Source organism: Hyla sarda, chromosome 10, assembly GCF_029499605.1.
Source record: "Hyla sarda isolate aHylSar1 chromosome 10, aHylSar1.hap1, whole genome shotgun sequence".
Taxonomy (NCBI): Eukaryota; Metazoa; Chordata; class Amphibia; order Anura; family Hylidae; genus Hyla; species Hyla sarda.
Window position 1 is genome coordinate 121,303,776 of NC_079198.1, and position 20,390 is coordinate 121,324,165.

Sequence of the window (20,390 nt, forward strand, 5' to 3'; positions counted from 1 at the left end):
GGGAGCATGTCACAGAGCCTCACTGCACAGAGCCCTGCTTGTCCTCGGTGTGCAGAGGCCCCGCTTGTCCTCGGGTGTGCAGAGCCCTGCTTGTCCTCACGTGTGCAGAGGTCCCCCGCTTGTCCTCAGGTGTGCAGAGGCCGCCCCGCTTGTCCACCCCCACTTCCTGTATTTGGTCTCCTCACAGAGAGACAGACAATAGCTGTAGGGACAAAAATATACACAATTTGTTTTTAAAAGTATTTATTTAGTTTTTCAGTTTAACAAACATTACCAACAAGGTAAAAACAAACAACAACCTCTGTAGGTCCCAGAAACCAACTCCATCACAATGTGAGGGATTCAAGCTATACAAAAACATTCACCAGCAGTAAGGAATGGTACATCTGAGACCTGACCGACCGGAGAGAGCTCAACACAGACAAACGAACAAACACTCACACAAGCACACTTCCCAGGTTTTCTACTTCTTTTTTTTTTTTTTGCAGTGTTATAGCCCCCTCTAGGGGCTATAACATGCATTACATTGATTCCGAACACTGATCATTGGCATAGCTTGACTGCTCCTGCCTGGATCTCAGGCATTGAGAAGTCAATCACCGATCGGACCCCGAGGAAGCAGGTAGGGGGCCTTTCTTCGGTGTCCTAGCTGATCAGAACACGGCATTGTTCCCGATCAGCCCGACTGAACTGCCGTGATGCAATTTTTTAAACTTTAGATGCGGCCATTAACTTTGATCGTCGCGTCTAAAGGGTTAATAGCACGCGGCACAACGATTGGTGCCGCACGCTATTAGCCCTGGGTCCTGGCTTTCATTAGCCGCCTGGACCGACCTGCTATGACACGTTGTGACCCCGCGTTTTAGACTGGGTGCAGGGCGTACAGGTACGCCCTGTGTCCTTAAGAGGTTAAAGGAGAGAAGCACACTATAGGAAACCTACTGGGACAATCTATCGGGGGGGGGGGGTCAGACGACACATCAAGTAAAAGCAAAGTCTATACCTTGTTAAATTTCTTAGGGCACTTAGGACTCGCATAGAATGTCTGATACAACGGAACATACAGTATTTGTTAACCAGATTTAGCCACCTAGACAGAGGGGGAGGGGAGGTGTCCTTCCAGGTCATCACTACCACTTTACGGGCACAGAATAGAAGGAAGCGGATCAGTAGGCGTCTATGTGAACTAGAGAAAACCTCATTAACAACTCCCAACAGGCGTAGATTATCTGCCAGAAACCCCATCGCCTCCCTCCAGAAGGAGGCGATGACAAGGTACCGACTTCTGAAGAACAACGAAATCACAGATCAGACGGGGAAACACCTATACGCTTCAGCTGAGCAGGGGTATAATACAATCTCAAGATATATCTAGATTGGATCGACATATCTCCACTACTAACCACAATGGAATAATAAGAAATATACACAATGTTTTACTGATGTATATTACAAATATAATGGTATTTTCTACATTAAATTGCTCTCCCATATCCTGTGAATGGAGGAAAACTTTAGATCAGTGGTCTCCAAACTGTGGACTGTTGCTCCAGCTTGTCTATACATGGCTGTCCAGGCATGCTGAAAGTTGTAGTTTGCAACAGCTGGAGGCCCACACTTTGAAGACCACTGGTATAAAGCATTATTCACACGCAACAGATTTCAGTTGCAGAAATTTCTATAAATTCAGCTGCGCCAACCGGCTCTCTAGCTGTTTACAAAACTACAACTCTCATCATGCCCAGATGTCAGAGTTTGATGGAAACTGTGATTTTGCAACTACTGGAGAGCCACCGGTTGGGATACGCTGAGTTAACGGAGATATGCACCATAAGGTGACTTTAGTACTTACTTACTGACAGACAGTAATGGACAGGCTTAGGAAGGATCTGTGCTTGTGTTGGTGATAAATAATCGTGTCCTGTTTGTAATCCCTCCCTCTAACTACAATCCCCAGGATCCCTTGTTTGTAAGTGGGAGGTGACTTATCTCCCTCCCACACATCAGCCACCCCACCCATTGCAGCACAGCTAGGCTCCCTTCTATGCATGCTGTGCTTGAAACTAAAATTCCCTGCAGCCCCTTGGAGAATGATCTTCCTACTACCCAGCGGTCGTTTCACCCATTGAAGCACAGACCTGCTCACTTTCAACACCTGATTAGTGATGTAATATCTCGGGCCTCACTGTAATTTGGGAAAGGCCCGAGAAAACAGGCATTTTGGGACGAAGATCACATAAGAATTGCAAGACCATCCATCAAACACAGGAACAGACACTATTATGAACTACACTAAATTTACAGCCCCTGTAGCATAGTCAAATAATGCAATACCCCTTTAAGCACACTATAGGTCATTTACTGGATCCATTATATAGTAATGTGTCACTTTATATGCGTATAAATAATTTCTCTGTTTTACGCCTTGTTTATGTCGCATGTGTTACATTTGTATTTTTGGTTCAATATTTCAAAATTTCTTTTTCTAAAATGATATATTGTAAATAAAAAATAATTTTTATACGAAACCCTGTGCTCGGTGTTTCCAAAGATTTTTTTTTTTTTTAGGTCAGTCTAATACAGTGTTTCCCAACCATGGTGCCTCCAGCTGTTGAAAAACTGCAACTTCCAGCATGCCCGGACAGCCGAAGGCTGTCCGGGCATGCTGGGAGTTGCAGTTTTGCAACAGCTGGAGGCATTCTGCTTAACAGACACTGTCTGGTGATATTTCTGGCCTCGCCATGTCCTGTGACTGGCGGCGCCCTCTACAGGCCCTGCAGCCTAAAAATTATTTGTTGTTTTATCTGGTTGTGGAAAAGCTGAGTGACAACTCATATATTCTGCATGAGACACTCCATGTTTTCACAGATGCCTGAATGTGCCAAGTTATGTAATTAATCAGCCTCCTACACTCTCTTTTCACTTCATCACTAGGTATATTTAGGGGTCTGGGAAAGCTGGGTGATCTCTTTGTGGAAGGTTTAATGCAGTACATAATTATTTTCACTAAGCTTTCCTAGAGTCTTGAATGGTAAATGTAGCTAGTGCTGCAATGAATCAGGCCCCCACCCTCTTATCCCACCATCTCCAGGCACTTACAGGAGTATGGGAAAGCCAAGTGCAAGTTCTATGGAAGGTCTCAACTTTCTTACAGCCCTGAATGGTAAATGTACCTAGGGATACAATAAACCATTCCACTGTCCTTATATCACTGCATCACTACTCACATTTGGGTGTCTGGGAAAGCTTAGTGAGGGTAGAGGCAACTTTTTATTGAAACGGTAAGCTTTTCTAGAATCCTGAGTGGAAATGTGGCCCTCACCCTTCTATCACTGCATCCCTAGGCACATTCAGGAGTATGGGAAAGCTGAGAGCCAACTCTGTGGAAGGTCTAGTACAGTACACAGGGTTTGTCGCTCAGCTTTTCTACAGTCCTGAATGCAAAATGCGTTCAGTGATGCAATGAATCAGCCTCCCCAACCCTTTTATTTCTGCATTACTAGGCACGCTCACCATTCAGGAAAGCTGAGTGACAACCTCTCTGTAATGCATTAGACTTTCCATAGAGCTGGCACTCTGCTTTTCCATACTCCTGATTGTGCCAAGGGATGTAGTGATAAGAGTGTAAGGGCCAAATTTTCCTTTCAGAAATTTAGAGACAATTCATGAACTACATTAGAGCTTCAAAAGAGTTGCCACTCGGCTTTCTCATACACCTAAATGTAAGTAGTGATGCAGTGATATGAAGGTGGGACATTTGCCATTCAGGACTGTGAGAAAGCTGAGTGACAACCTCTTTGTTAGACCTTTCATAAAGTTGGCTTTCCCATACCTAGAAATGCTGTGATAAGAGGAAGGGAGAGGCTGATTCATTGCGTCACTAGTTACATTTACCACCCAGGACTTTAGGAAAGTTGAGTGACAACTCCTACTTACTGTGTTAGAGCCTCCATACAGTTAGCACTAAGCTTTACCATACCTCTAAATGTAACTACCGTAGTGATGCAATGGTATTGCGATGGTAAAAGGGCGGGGGCCGGATTCAATAAACCGCTAGGCGCCTTTACCATTCGGGTTTGGAGGAAAGCAGAGTGTTAATTCACGTAATGCATCAGAGCTTCCATAGAGTTGTCACTCAGCTTTCCTAAAGCCCTAAAAGAAAAGCTGACCAGCTGTCACCTATATTTCCCATGAACTTGTGAGAACACAAACTGGTGAATAGCATTTGTAACTCCTAAAATTTGCCTTTCTGTACTCTAGGAAAGCTGGGTGACAACCCTTGTGGTAGCTATAATAGACAGACAGCTGTCAGCACATATTTAGGCTATGTGAACCCTGTAGTCTTTTCCAGTCTAATAGAGGTTAATGGGGGGGGGGGGGGGGGGGGAGGGGTGAGAGAATAAAAAACACTACTCTGCTCTTTACAGGAAATGTGCATCAAAAAGTCGTCATTCCTAGAATTCGCCGGCGGCTTTCGGTTCTTGTTCATTTTGTCCTTTTTTTAACGTTTAGCGAGATTGTGAAATCATCCAGTAAGTATAGGGTGACTTGAGGGGCCGTAAATTGTACGCAGCATGATGTGAACGCCAACAGCGGTGCTTAAAGGCAAGGATCCCATTAAGGAATACAATTGGGACCAATTAGAACACAATGGGGAAGATATTTCAAAACCAGTGCAGAGAAAGAGATGACCAGTTGCCCATAGCAACCAATCAGATCGCTTCTTTCATTTTGCAGAGGCCTTTTCAAAATGAAAGAAGTGATCTGATTGGTTGCTATGGGCAACTGGTCAATTTTTCCCCTCTGCACAGGTTTTGATAAATTCCCCAATTATACCTTGAATGGAGGCAATTATAAGGTGTAGAGCAGCGGTCTCCAAACTAGAGCCCCAAGTGGGACTGGGTTCTTAACGCCGCTCCCAATTAATTTCTGACCATTACTGCCCGCTCCCACAATATGGGGGAGATTTATCAAAAACGTGTCCAAAGGAAAAGTTGACCAGTTGCCCATAGCAACCAATCAGATCGCTTCTTTCACTTTTGAAAAGGCCTGCGGAAAATGAAAGAAGCGATCTGATTGGTTGCTATGGGCAACTCAGCAACGTTTCCTCTGGACAGGTTTTGATAAATCTCCCCCTATATGTGTCCAATCTCACCTATGCCCAAAAACATTCTGAAAGGTGCCTTCTTTTTAGTTATAAGTGCAGGCAGCTCAACACTATCCCCCAGCTTTTCCAGGATCCTAAATGGCACACATGCTTAGTACTGCAACCAGCACAGCCAAGCGTGCACACAGCATAACTATATAGGGTCTGACTCTTCCTTAAAGGAGTACACCGAGATATAAAAAGTTATCCCCTATCCTGAACATAGGGAATAAGTTTAAGATCGCGTGGGGTCCGACTGCTGGGACCCCCCACAATCTCCCGTATGGGGCCCTGGCAGTCCAAAGAAAGGGAGTATGTTCGACGAAGTGGCGGCTGACTCCCTCCCCCCCCCCCTCAATACAACTCTGGGAAAGCCAGTGCGCTGCATTCGTCAATCTCCGACTTTTCCATAGCGATACATTGAGGGGGCGTGTCTGCTGCCACTTCGTCCGGTGGTCAACTTGCGCTATTTGGCAGGAGAGCCGGGGCCCCGTACGGGAGATCGCAGCAGTCGGACACTTCGCGATCTGAAGCTTATCCCCTATCCTTAAAGGGGTACTCCGGTGGAAAACTTTATTTTTTTATCAACTGGTGCCAGAAAGTTAAACAGATTTGTAAATTACTACTATTAAAAAATCTTCATCCTTCCAGTACTTATTAGCTGCTGAATGCTACAGAGGAAATTATTTTCTTTTTGGAACACAGAGCTCTCTGCTGACATCATTACCACAGTGCTCTCTGCTGACATCTCTGACCATTTTAGGAACTGTCCAGAGTAGGAGAAAATCCCCATAGCAAACATATGCTGCTCTGGACAGTTCCTAAAATGGACAGAGATGTCAGCAGAGAGCACTGTGGTCATGATGTCAGCAGAGAGCTCTGTGTTCCAAAAAGAAAAGAATTTCCTCTGTAGTATTCAGCAGCTAATAAGTACTGGAAGGATTAAGATTTTTTAATAGAAGTAATTTACAAATCTGTTTAACTTTCTGGCATCAGTTGATTAAAAAAAAAAAAAAGTTTTCCACCAGAGTAGCCTTTTAAGTTTTCATATCCTGAAGTACTCCTTTATTAGGTTCACTGCGTCCTGGATGCCGGGAGAGGTAAAATAAGGGAAGGTGGCTTGACATTTTTGCCAGGATATATTACAGACAGAAGATCTCCGCAGTGCTGGATTGCACAGGAATACCCGCAGGTATAGTGTGTGACCGCCAGCAATATACCTAATACCGCCCGCTAGTATTTTAGTGGATCCTGCCGGTTCCAAATCTCAATACAATCCTGTACTCCAAACTGTGGCCCTTCAGCTGTTGCAAAACTTCTCATCATGCCCAGACAGCCAGCGGCTATGAAGTTTTGCAATAGCTGGGGGTCCATATTTTGGAGACCATTGGAGTGACATCCTCATGTAAATAACACTTACGTAAAACTATAAGTCAGTGCTACAGAAAAACTAAAGATGTCGTCTACGTATTGGAACCTTCCCAATGTGCAGATATATAATACTTACATACTGTAGTGTATGATACAGGAACACACAGCAAAATATAATGTATATAGTGAAGATTGGTGGTCTCCAACCTGTGGCTTTCCAACTGTTGCAAAACTACAACTCCCAGTGTGCGCTGACAGTGGTCAGTGTTATAGAAAATGTAAGGGTCACGGCGGGTGGTGGATCCTCTGGGCCTATGTGGATGATTACGTGAGCCGTGCCAGGGAGCGTAGTCCATGGAGCCGCTGGTTTTCACCAGAGCCCGCCTCAAAGCAGGATGGTCTTACTACGGAAGCCAGCATCCAGGTCGCTACCCCTGGCACGACTCATCCACACATGTAGCTGGGATGAAGCATGGTACACATGGATAAGGACAAGACGAGGTCAGGACAGCTGAAGGTCAAGGCAGACGGCATAGTAGCAGGGTCAGGTCACGGAACAAGGATCAGGAACACAGGCACTTTCTCTCAGGCGCTAGGGCAACAAAGATCCGGCCCAGGGCAGGGGAGGTGCACACACTTATAGGGAAGGAACAGGTGAAGACACTAATTAGGGCGTACTGGCCCTTTAAATCCCAGAGCTCCAGCACGCACGGGCCCTAGGAGGCAGGGGCACGTGTCCGGGATCTGAGAAGACCAGGGAGGTGAGTGATGGGCTGGAACTCGCATGTGGGCGGGTCCCGCGATGCGATTCCCAGCCCCGCCAGCAGCGGGGACATTGGAGGAGAGCGCTCACGGCCAGCGTGTCTGGCCGGAGCGCTGATGTTACAGAAAAACTAAAAAAGACATCATCAATGTCAGTGTTCTCCAACCAGGGAGGCTCCAGCTGTTGCAAAAGTACAACTTCCAGCATGCTCGGACAGCCAACAGCAGGAAGCAAGTTGGTTGCGAAACACTGATGTAATGGATCCTGGACAGGACATGCTGGGAGTTGCATTTTTGGAGAATAATAACATTGCTGGTTATGTATACTAGATCTATAGGGACAGAACGTTGATCCAGGGATTTATTCTGATGCCAAATTTGGACTCGGGAAGGAATTTTTACCTCTAGTATGAGGGTTTTTTGCCTTCCTCTGGATCAACTCAATAGGGACTTATTAGGGTTATAGGTAGAACTTGATGAACTCTGGTCTTTTTTCAACCTTATGCACTATGTTACTATGAAGTTTCGCAACAGCTGAAGGTCCGCAGTTTGGAGACCATTGCTGTATAGTTTCAGATATATTTATACAAAAAAGAGAAAGAACTCAAACAGAGAGCAATTGCTACTGAAAAATATGCAAATTTTTATTTATATATCCAAAAGGTTAAAAAGCGTCACACACTTAAGATAGAATACCAGATGTGTATGTATAAAGCAATACAAAATGCGATGTATCAGATACAGCCAAAAAAAGTAGGTGGATCAGGTACAGCAATAGTTGTAATCACAATAAATCTATATATAGTGAGGTCAGGGAATGATATAATATGGCTCTTATTCAACAAGCAGTAAACAGGGGTCAAAAAGACCCCAGTGTATGTATGTGAGGGTTGCCTGCTCTATCACATAACTAGTAGTATGAATGTGCCCAAAGTAAATAATTGATAAATAGATGATCCTCACTTAACCCCTTAAGGACCAGGCCATTTTATACCTTAAGGACCGGAGCGTTTTTTGCAATTCTGACCACTGTCACTTTAAACATTAATAACTCTGGAATGCTTTTAGTTATCATTCTGATTCCGAGATTGTTTTTTCGTGACATATTCTACTTTAACTTAGTGGTAAAATTTTATGGTAACTTGCATCCTTTCTTGGTGAAAAATCCCAAAATTTGATGAAAAAAATGAAAATTTTGCATTTTTCTAACTTTGAAGCTCTCTGCTTGTAAGGAAAATGGATATTCAAAATATATTTTTTTTGGGTTCACATATACAATATGTCTACTTTATGTTTGCATCATAAAATGTATGAGTTTTTACTTTTGGAAGACACCAGAGGGCTTCAAAGTTCAGTAGCAATTTTGAAATTTTTCACAAAATTTTCAAACTCACTATTTTTCAGGGACCAGTTCAGTTTTGAAGTGGATTTGAAGGGTCTTCATATTAGAAATACCCCATAAAAGACCCCATTATAAAAACTACACCCCCTAAAGTATTCAATAAAACATTCAGTAAGTGTATTAACCCTTTAGGTGTTTCACAGGAATAGCAGCAAAGTGAAGGAGAAAATTCAAAATCTTCATTTTTTACACTCGCATGTTCTTGTAGACCCAATTTTTGAATTTTTGTAAGGGGTAAAAAGGAGAAAATTTTTACTTGTATTTGAAACCCAATTTCTCTCGAGTAAGCACATACCTCATATGTCTATGTTATTTGTTCAGCGGGCGCAGTAGAGGGCTCAGAAGGGAAGGAGCGACAAATGGTTTTTGGGGGGCATGCCGCATTTAGGAAGCCCCTATGGTGCCAGGACAGCAAAAAAAAAAACACATGGCATACCATTTTGGAAACTAGACCCCTCAGGGAACGTAACAAGGGGTAAAGTGAACCTTAATATCCTACAGGTGATTCACGACTTTTGCATATGTAAAAAAAAAATATTTTTTTTTTACCTAAAATGCTTGGTTTCCCAAAAATTTTACATTTTTAAAAAGGGTAATAGCAGAAAATACCCCCCAAAATTTGAAGCCCAATTTCTCCCGATACAGAAAACACCTCGCATGGGGGTGAAAAGTGCTCTGCTGGTGCACTACAGGTCTCAGAAGAGAAGGAGTCACATTTGGCTTTTTGAAAGCAAATTTTGCTCTGGGGGCATGCCGCATTTAGGAAGCCCCTATGGTGCCAGAACAGCAAAAAAAAAACACATGGCATACCATTTTGGAAACTAGACCCCTCGGGGAACGTAACAAGGGGTAACGTGAACCTTAATGCCCTACAGGTGTTTCGCGACTTTTGCATATGTAAGAAAAAATATTTTTTTTTAACCTAAAATACTTGTTTTCCCAAAATGTTTACATTTTTAAAAAGGGTAATAGCGGAAAATACCCCCCAAAATTTGAAGCCCAATTTCTCCCGATTCAGAAAACACCCCATATGGGTGTGAAAAGTGCTCTGCTGGCGCACTATAGGTCTCAGAAGAGAAGGAGTCACATTTGGCTTTTTGAAAGCGAATTTTGCTCTGGGGGCATGCCGCATTTAGGAAGCCCCTATGGTGCCAGGACAGCAAAAAAAGCCCACATGGCATACCATTTTGGAAACTAGACCCCTCGGGGAACGTAACAAGGGGTAATGTGAACCTTAATACCCTACAGGTGTTTCACGACTTTTGCATATGTAAAAAAATATATATTTTTTTTACCTAAAATGCTTGTTTTCCCAAAAATTTTACATTTTTTAAAAGGGTAATAGCAGAAAATACCCCCCAAAATTTGAAGCCCAATTTCTCCCGAGTACGGCGATACCCCATATGTGGCCCTAAACTGTTGCCTTGAAATACGACAGCGCTCCAAAGTGAGAGCGCCATACGCATTTGAGGCCTAAATTAGGGATTGCATAGGGGTGGACATAGGGGAATTCTACGCCAGTGATTCCCAAACAGGGTGCCTCCAGCTGTTGTAAAACTCCCAGCATGCCTGGACAGTCAGTGGCTATCTGGCAATACTGGGAGTAGTTGTTTTGCAACAGCTGGAGGCTCCGTTTTGGAAACAGTGGCGTACCAGACGTTTTTCATTTTTATTGGGGAGGGGGGCTGTGTAGGGGTATGTGTATATGTAGTGTTTTTTACTTTTTATTTTATTTTGTGTTAGTGTAGTGTAGTGTTTTTAGGGTACAGTCGCACGGGCGGGGGGTTCACAGTAGCCTCTCGCTGGCAGTTTGAGCTACGGCAGAAAATTTGACGCAGCTCAAACTTGCAGCCGGATACTTACTTTAATCCTCCGCCCATGTGAGTGTACCCTGTACGTTCACATTGGGGGGGGGGAACATCCAGCTGTTGCAAAACTACAACTCCCAGCATGTACGGTCTATCAGTGCATGCTGGGAGTTGTAGTTTTGCAACCGCTGGAGGCTCCGTTTTGGAAACAGTGGCGTACCAGACATTTTTCATTTTTATTGGGGAGGGGGGCTGTGTAGGGGTGTGTGTATATGTAGTGTTTTTTACTTTTTATTTTATTTTGTGTTAGTGTAGTGTAGTGTTTTTAGGGTACAGTCGCACGGGCGGGGGGTTCACAGTCGTTTCTTGCTGGCAGTTTGAGCTGCGGCAGAAATTTTGCCGCACCTCAAACTTGCAGCCGGATACTTACTGTAATCCTCCGCCCATGTGAGTGTACCCTGTACGTTCACATTGGGGGGGGGACATCCAGCTGTTGCAAAACTACAACTCCTAGCATGTACGGTCTATCAGTGGATGCTGGGAGTTGTAGTTTTGCAACAGCTGGAGACACACAGGTTGTGAAACACCGAGTTTGGTAACAAACTCAGTGTTTTGCAACCAGTGTGCCTTCAGCTGTTGCAAAAGCTACAACCCCCAGCATGTACGGACAGCGGAAGGGCATGCTGGGTGTTGTAGTTATGCAACAGCTGGAGGCATACTACTTTGGCTGGGGATGCTGGGGATTGTAGTTATGCAACAGCTGGAGACACACTGGTTTGCTACTTAACTCAGTGTGCCTTCAGCTGTTGCAAAACTACAACTCTCAGCAGTCACCGACAGCCAACGGGCATGCTGGGAGTTGTAGTTATGCAACCACCAGATGCACCACTACAACTCCCAGCATGCACTTTAGCTGATTGTGCAAGCTGGGAGTTGTAGTTACACAACAGCTGAAGGTGCACTTTTCCATAGAAAGAATGTGCCTCCAGCTGTTGCAAAACTACAAGTCCCAGCATGCCCATAAGGGCATGCTGGGAGTTGTGGTGGTCTGCCTCCTGCTGTTGCATAACTACAGCTCCCAGCATGCCCTTTTTGCATGCTGGGAGCTGTTGCTAAGCAACAGCAGGAGGCTGTCACTCACCTCCAACGATCCTCGCCGCACAGGTCAGTCCCTCGTCGTCTCCGCCGCCGCCGCTGCTCCTGGGGCCCCGATCCCAACAGGGGCGCCGGGGATCGGGGTCCCCAGCACCCGGGGTGCACGTCCCGCACCCGCTCACGTCCTCCGGAAGAGGGGCGGAGCGGGTTGCGGGAGTGACACCCGCAGCAGGCGCCCTGATAAGTCGGCCGGTAATCCGGCCGACGAATCAGGGCGATCGTGAGGTGGCACCAGTGCCACCTCACCCCTGCTGGCTCTGGCTGTTCGGGGCCGTCTCTGACGGCCCCGATCAGCCAATAATTCCGGGTCACCGGGTCACTGGAGACCCGATTGACCCGGAATCCGCCGCAGATCGCTGGACTGAATTGTCCAGCGATCTGCGGCCATCGCCGACATGGGGGGTCATAATGACCCCCCTGGACGATATGCCCCGATGCCTGCTGAACGATTTCAGCAGGCATCGGGGACCGGCTCCGCTCCAGATGGTTGCGGGGGGCCGGTAAAACACATGACGTTCTCATACGTCATGTGTCCTTAAGGACTCGGAAATGGAGACGTATGAGAACGTCATGTGTCCTTAAGGGGTTAATGGATACCTGTTGCCACCGTCCCAATGGTGGAGTCCAGCTTTTTTCTCGGATGCAGTGATATCCACTGTGGTGGCCCAGTACAGGAGTTGCACCCCTGAACCATTGCTGCCCTGTCAGGCCGACTCCATTCCGTGACCCCTGGGCCTCCCCTTCACCTGTGTGGCCTGAATAGTTAAATAATGTATGTGTTATCCAATGCAATGTACATAATTGTTCTATGCCTTTAAGTACTGTTGTCATGTGATTGTAACCAAGAAAGATACCAGTGACCATGTGACCTACATGGTGACCTATGGGCCCCCTCCAGAGTCTCCCCATATAAACCCTGGGTGGAGCTTCCTCTTTCTCATGGAGTCTTTGCTGAGCTACAGTGAGGTCAAGTCTGGAGAGCGTGTCCAGTGTCCTAAAGAGGTCTAAAGTCTACCGCGCAGCCACGGATCCACAAGTCCACTACCCCCCAGGTCCAAGTCAAAACCTGGTAAGCTACAAAGGGGGTAAAGTCTGTCATAGTCAGTCTCAGTCAAGTCAGTCAAAGACAATCTGTCTCAAGTCAGCGTGGCCCTGCATCAAATTGTCCCAGTCCACCATAAGTCCCAGAAAGCCCTGTGGTCTCTGAAGTCACTGGTCACCTCCGTGGGCCTAGCCAAGCTGTATAAACTGTTACACCTTGACTCAGTAAAGCTGCCGTTGTTCCGTAACTTGGCGTCGGAGTCATTATTTGCCTCCGTGCCTAGTCCAGGATCCAGCGGTATACCTTCGGGTGGTATAGAGGATAAATCACGCCCTGGCATCACGAACACAGGGGGCTAATGCCATCTGCCCCTAGGGTAATTCCATCTGCCCTGATCACACCCTCACCACACCAGAGATTGGTCTGGAGACCATGTAGACAATGCCATGAAGTGGCCTTCACGATGGAACATCACACTGGTCCTACTCCCTACATGGTGTGGGGTGACATACTGTATGGTAGCCGGACCCCTCTAGGCTTTATTCCAGTTATACTAACAACTCAGCAAAACTTAGAGATACGTATCATAGGAGAAATGGCACCTAGAAGTCCAAAAAAGTCAGTATGGCAAATGTCTGCAGTGAACACCGTTCTCCTCATTTCCCTTGTGTCCGTTAAAGATACAGGTTTGGAAATACATGGCTACTACAGGTTGTATGTGGTATTGCAGCCTAGCCCCACTCACTTAAAGGAGTACTCCACTGGAAAACATTGATTTATTTATATTTTAAATCAACTGGTGCTGGAAAGTAAAACAGATTTGCAAATTACTTCTATTAAAAAACCTTAATCCTCCCAGTACTTATCATCTGCTGTATACTACAGAGGAAGTTCTTTTCTTATTGAATTTCCTTTCTGCCTGACCACAGTGCTCTCTGCTGACACCTCTGTCTGTGTCAGGTACTGAATAGGAGCATATGCCCATAGAAAGCCTATCCTGCTCTGGACAGTTCCTAAACTGGACAGAGGTGTCAGCAGAGAGAAAGGAAATTAAAAAAAGAAAAGAACTTCCTGTGGATCCTACTGCAGCTTATAAGTACTGGAAGGATTAAGATTTTCTAATAGAAGTAATATACAAATCTGTTAAACTTTCTGGCACCAGTTGATTTAAAGAAAAAAAAAAATTGTTTTCCAATGCCCCTTTAACTGGACCTGGGCTGTAATCCCAGAATCAACCCATAGACAGGTGTGGTGCTGTTTCTACGAGAAAGCAGCCATGTTTTTCACGGTGTACAGACGGTGTCTGTGTATCCAGACATAACATTACCCTAAAGTAAGTGTCATCACAGTGTGTTACGCCTCCACCTGCACTATAGAAACTTCCACCTACAACTCCTGTGCCCTTTACACGGCAGACAGTCACGGGGCCACGCCTGGGTCTCTGGTTTGGTTCCTTCATAGAACAGGTGGAGTCCCTGACAGAATAACAACAACAGACATTCTCCTGCAGACGAAAAAACACTGCGAACATTCAGCTGGGGATGAGTGAACCGCAAAAGTATAAGGGTTTTTCCAGGACTTTTTAATGATGGCCTACCATCCGATGAGACAACCACCCCCCCCCCCCCTCCGATCAGATCCTGACAGTCTAGAGCTTGACCAGACCCTACTAAATTCTAGAGGATTTTCAGCAGCAGTCTTGAATCCTCGGTCCCATTCAAGAGATGACTCTAAGACTAGGTTCAGACTATGGAATCTCCGGGCAGAAACTTTTCGCCCGGAGATTCTGAGTGCGGCCAGCGTTGGCTGAATCAGTTGGCGCTAGGACCGCGCGGACACTGCAGTCTCCAATAAACTGCAATTCCGAGCGGATTTCCGCCTGAAGAAAGAGCAACGCCATACTTCAGGCGGAAATTTCCAAGCGGATTTTCCGTTCACAAATTCCGAAGTGTGAATTTGTGAACGGAAACCCATTCACTACACTATACATTTTAGCAAGTGGAATTTCCGCCTGCAATTTCAAAGCGGAATTGCAGGTGGAAATTCCGTAGTCTGAACCTAGCCTAAGAATGATTACTTCTGTGTTTAAGGGGTACTCCACTGCCCCAGCGTTCGGAACATTTTGTTCAGAACATTTTGTCACGTCACGCCCCCTCAATGCAAGTCTATGGGAGGGGGCGTGGCGTGAAGTCATGAGTGGCGTGATGTGACGTCACAACCCCTCAGCCCGCACCCAGCACTCGGAACAAAATGTTCCGAACATTGGGGCAGTGGAGTACCCCTTTAAACACATTTGTTCAGCATTATGTCAAAAGAAGATTGTGGATCCTTCCAACCCTCCGTTGAATCCATGCTTGATTTCGGGCTCGACAAGGGACTAACAAGTGACTAAGCCCAGCAACTCTAATGCTCCCATACACGGCAGAAAAACTGCGTTTTGGCGTTTTTTCTGGCGTTTTTACCTTTGTGTGGAATTTGCCTTTTTTGGCCCTTTTTGCGTTTTTTTTTACAAAATAGTTGGGTACCAAAAAAAAAAAAAAAAAGATGCAGTAGGGATGTAAAAATGTATTTAACAAATGTTTATCTTTTATAACAAAATTGTAGTAATTTTTTTGGTAAAGTGTGTGTGTGTTTAACTTTTTTTTCTCTTTTTTTCCACATTTTTTATGTAGTACTACTACTCCCAGCATGGAACACACTGTTCCATGCTGGGAGTAGTAGTACCTGTACTTTAGACATATCGCCCCAGGTGTCAGTCTGACACTCGATGCGATCGTCCATTATATAGCAGAGAAGCGGAGCGGCTCTATACAGCGCTCGCACCTCTGCTCTGTACTCTGAGTGATGTTCTATTCACATCACTGGCCGTTCACATTTTCCGCCCAGAGCTGTGATTGGCCGGATGGTTGCAGCCAATCACAGCTCTGAGGAAAAGATGAATGAATGAGTGGCCGGCCCGGAGTATAGTGCAGAGCAGGGATGTGAGCGATGTATACAGCCGCTCTGCATCTCTGCTATAGACAGGACGATCACAGCTGGTGTCAGTAGTGACACCAGTTGTAATCTGTTCTTACATGCAGGTACTCCTACTCCCAACATGGAGCACACTCTGCTCCATGCTGGGAGCTGTAGTATCTGCATTAATAGACAGAGCGCAGCGAGTGTAACTTCTGACACCCGCTGCGATCTGTCTATTAATGCAGGTACTACAGCTCCCAGCATGGAGCTGAGTATACTCCATGTTGGGAGTAGTAGTACTTGTAGTTAAGGAAAGATCACTGCGGGTATCACTCCTGACACCCATTGCAATCCTCCGGTATAATGTATGGATGTGGCCGCTCTCCAATGGTCCCCTGCACGGCCGTATATATACACATGTTCCTATTTCCCACAGAGAGTTATGATTGGCTGGAACCATCTGGCCAATCACAGCTCTGCGGAAAATATGAATATGTGTATATATACGTGAGTGCAGGGGACCATGGAAGAGCGGCCTTCGCATCTATACATTATACAACAGGATCGCAAGGGACCCCGGCGATCTGTCAATTAGTATAGGTACTACTACTCCCATCATGGAACAGTGTGTTTCATGCTGGGAGTAGTAGTATTACCTAAAAAATGTTTTTAAAAAAAGTGAAAAATACACACACACACACACTACATTTTTATTATTGTCGGCTAAATTTTTAGTGCTTTACCCACTCGCATAAAATGATCCAGCCTAAAAACTGTCCAGAGTAGGAGCAAATCCCCATAGCAAACCTCTCCTGCTCTGGACAGTTCCTGACATTGACAGAGGTGTCAGCAAAGAGCTCTGTGGTCAGACAGAAAGGAAATTCAAAAAGAAAAGAACTTCTTGTGATCACAATAGCTAATAAGTACTGGAAGGATTAAGATTTTTTTTAATAGAAGTAATTTACAAATCTGTTTAACTTTCTGGCACCAGTTGATAAAAAAAAAAATTATAATAATGCTTTCCACCGGAGTAACCCTTTAATCAGGAAAACATTTGCAGTGGAAATTAAAATCCTGGACATGCCAATTTTTTCTGCAGTAACCGCTCGGAAATGCATTGCCGTCTAGGGAGACGATGCATTTCTGTGCGATCCAAGCTCCCATGTAAATGGGGCCCAAGAGTCCAGACTGTAGTAGGTTGTATAGAGAGTGCTGGGAAAAAGGAGGAGGAGATGGCAGCGCTTCGTCTTCCCGTATGTTACCTACTAGTATAAGCAAGTGTCCTCTATGAGGATGGTGGTTACCTATGGTAACGTCCTGGTGGATGGTGTGCAGGCCAGCAGTAATGGTAGACAGAATCCTTGGCAGAGGTCCGTAGTAAATTGAGCAGTAAACTGTAGAGAAAAGTACTGCAGCGGCGCTTCCAACCAGAATATATCAGAAAGTAGATGGTAGATAAGTTTCAATAGCTCCTTTATTGAAGACTTGGTAAAACAATAAAATAATAAAAAAAGATTACATAACGACAGGTCAGGAAAGACGCGTTTCGGGAAGGTAATCTCCCTTTCTCAATTGCAAAGTAAAAATATTTTATTTTTATTTTATTGTTTTACCAAGTCTTCAATAAAGGAGCTATTGAAACTTATCTACCATCTACTTTCTGATATATTCTGGTTGGAAGTGCCGCTGAAGTACTTTTCTCTACAGTTTACTGCCTTCTTAGGTTAGCTGGTAAATCCTCTGACAGGATAAGACCTTCAGTTATTAGACCTTTCCCTCAGTGGGTCCCATCAGTCGTTTTAAGGGGGTTATGCTCTCCCACTTTTAAGCCATTGAAAAAAGTCCTCAAAGTACCGTATATACTCGAGTATTAGCCGTTCCGAATATAAGCCGAGGCCCCTAATTTCACCCGAAAAACCTAGGAAAAGTTATTGACTCGACTATAAGCCTAGGGTGGGAAATACATCATCCCCCCTGTCATCATCCCCCCTGTCATCATCCAGACCCCCATCATCATCACCCCCGTCATTATCCCCCTCGTCATCATCCCCCTCGTCATCATCCCCCCCTTCATCACCGCCTGTCAATCCCTTTGTCATCATCCAGACCCCCCTTTTGTTTTCTACTCACCTCCCCAGTTGTTGCTTTCTCGGTGGGAAGGAAGGGTGAGCTGGTCCAGGCCGACCACCTCCCCGGGAGGCCCTCATCTCTGCTCCGGGCCGGCCACGGACTAGTGACGTTACGTTGACATGCAGGGACGTCTGTGCGCAGCAGACGTCCGTGACATCCCTGCGCATGAACGTTCCTGCGCGGTGGCGTCAATGCAGCGTCACTAGTTCGGGGCTTGTCTGGAGCGGAGAAGAGGGCTTCCCGGTGAAGATGGACAGCCCGGAACGACTAACCCTCCTCACCGGACGGTCCCTGCAGCATAGATGGCCAAAAATGGATGGCCTGGCCCATCCCTTCACAGCTATGCCAGAAGCTTTTTTTGGTTTGTTTTTGTTCACTCCAGTATAAGCCGAGGGGGGCGTTTTCAGCACAAAAAATAGTGCTGAAAAACTCGACTTATACTTAGTATATACGGTAACTTTTCTACTCACCAAAACATCAGCAAAGAGGGTCAGGAAGCTTCAGGTTTTTCAGCTTAGAAACCATACATTGATTTTATACCTGATAGAATGCGGATAAGGCATCTACCTTCTTTCACTCGTAAAGTTCCATCTTTTTTTAGGAATGTGGTGGCCTAGTTCGGGATGGTGTTTCCCCCTACCTTCCTGCTGTAATGTCCCAGTACAGAACATGGTTCTGCACTACCCTTAGGCCCTGTCAGGTTGAGTCCCTCAGTGACCTGGTGTTCTCCTGCAGTGTCTCCCCCTGTTGTTCCTGTAATGTCATTTATTATAATGGGATTGTAGTCAGTGTCCTAATGTATAGTTAGTATAAAGGACCTGTGAGATGTTGTCTATAGGACATGTGAAATGTCACATGTTACATGGTATGTTCTCACATGATGTTACCCAGAGGGAACATCATGTGAGAAGCCACCCATTAACAGTATGCGGGTGTGTTCCATATGCAAGTTGCCGCAAGTCCTTCCCCCCCCAGGTCTGAACTGTGTCTAATAGAAAATCATATGCCGTTGCGAAAAAGTGTGCGCAAGCAAAGTGTACGGGACTGTGTTTCTGTATTGGGGCTGAAGAAGTAGAGGGGGAGGTGAAAATTACAGTATTGTCGCTGGTAAAAAAAAAAGTCTGCAAAAGTTGGATTTACAATATGCAAAGTCAGGCCGGAGGCCACGTTGCACGCCAAAATGTCTGCTGAGGGTTAACTTAATGGTAGAGAAGCGCGCCAAAGGTTCCCGCCAGAGCCAGCATCCCACCCCCGGGCGTGGAGATCATGTCATGGTGTTCAGCCCAAAATGGAAATTAAAAGGTCCACCCCTTGTTGACAGGGGGGCGGATGAAGAGTATGCCCTGCTGAGTCGCTTCCGATCCCAGGCCCCGCTGATGACGTCCTTCCAGCCGGTGGCCCTCTTGTTGGTGACCAATATAAAAGACGAAGCGGAGCCCGACCTCTTCAGTCTACAGGAGGTGCTGGCAGAGAGCCGGAAGATGGCGGAGTCCCAGCAATCCACGTATGCCTGGAGTCCCAAGATGGAACTGGAGCCCATTGCTGAGGGGACCAAAGCAGGAAGATCCTTGGACACAGCTGTGCCACGAATTCCGGTGACTGCACCCGACTCCAGAAGTTCCGGTCAAGTACCCACTGCGGCGCAGACTCTGCCAATGCTTGTGACAAGTAGGTCGTTGGTACTGGGGGGCCCCTGTATACACTCGCTAGTGACCAACAGTGCCCCTAACGACTTGCACCCTAAGGGGAGAACACTACCGGGGGGGGTCCCACCGAGTACAATCCAGGCCGCTGCCGCCCCACACCAGGCCTCTTAAAGGGCCAGTAGCCTACAAGCCATCAAGGGGTACAGGGAAGGAAGAAAACGGTGGGCTAAAATTAGAGCACATGCTGCTGTGCCGACGTCGGATGGCTACCTTCTCTGTCTCAGCTGTACGCATCCCTAAAGAAGCGCAACAATCAGGACAAGAAGACCTCCCCTGTCAGCTCCGCCAAAAGATGATGGAAATCCTGACCCGAGAGGTACAAGCAAATATCTTGAAGGAAGTAGTTAACAAACTGATTCCAGGCAGCATAGGCTGAAATATTGAAAAGGCCTTTCAATCTACCTGCCCCCTAAAAAATGTATATGTTTGTAAAGTCAAGTTGTTGAATCAATTGCCCGGGGGCCTGACCCGGCCCACTTTAGCAGCCACAGAGCTGAGGCCGGGTCTACAGGCCTCCACCGGCATACTCGAAGAGCTCACTCTGGCTTCACCAGACTTGTCCAAGTCAACAGATCCCTTCGATCTACTTCCTCCAAGTGCCAAAGGAGCAGTCGTCCAGGAGGAGTATCCTGATCCACCAGCGATGGATCCTAAGTACCTCTCTCAATGTTCCAGTACAGATGTGCCCAGGCCTACCCCTATGAGCGAGAAGTTTTGGCCTGACCATCGGGCACCAACTAATGTATCCAGGCCTACTCCAGCTGAAAAGGAGGTGAGGCCTAACCAGTAGGTACCCACGAAAGTGCCTGGGCCTACTCCTTCAGTGGCAGAGGTTTGGCCAGAAGAACAGGCACCAACCAGTAATCCCTCTCTGGCGCAAGCCGCTGCAGTGCAGGTGGTGGTTACAGTC

At 46.1% G+C, this 20,390-nt stretch overlaps 1 protein-coding gene across 2 annotated transcripts in view; it reads left to right on the forward strand.

Annotated features, from left to right (window-relative positions):
• Positions 1 to 5,054: 5,054 nt before the first annotated feature.
• TNFRSF8 (TNF receptor superfamily member 8) overlaps positions 5,055 to 20,390 on the forward strand; it is a 61,578-nt gene continuing 46,242 nt past the window's right edge. Inside the window, exon 1 of one of the 2 annotated variants that reach the window (XM_056542693.1) lies at positions 5,055 to 5,117. The gene's annotated coding sequence lies outside the window, so the exon portion shown is untranslated. Of the gene's footprint in view, positions 5,118 to 6,182; positions 6,339 to 20,390 lie in introns of those variants that run through there. The other variant, XM_056542692.1, reaches the window with a different exon arrangement.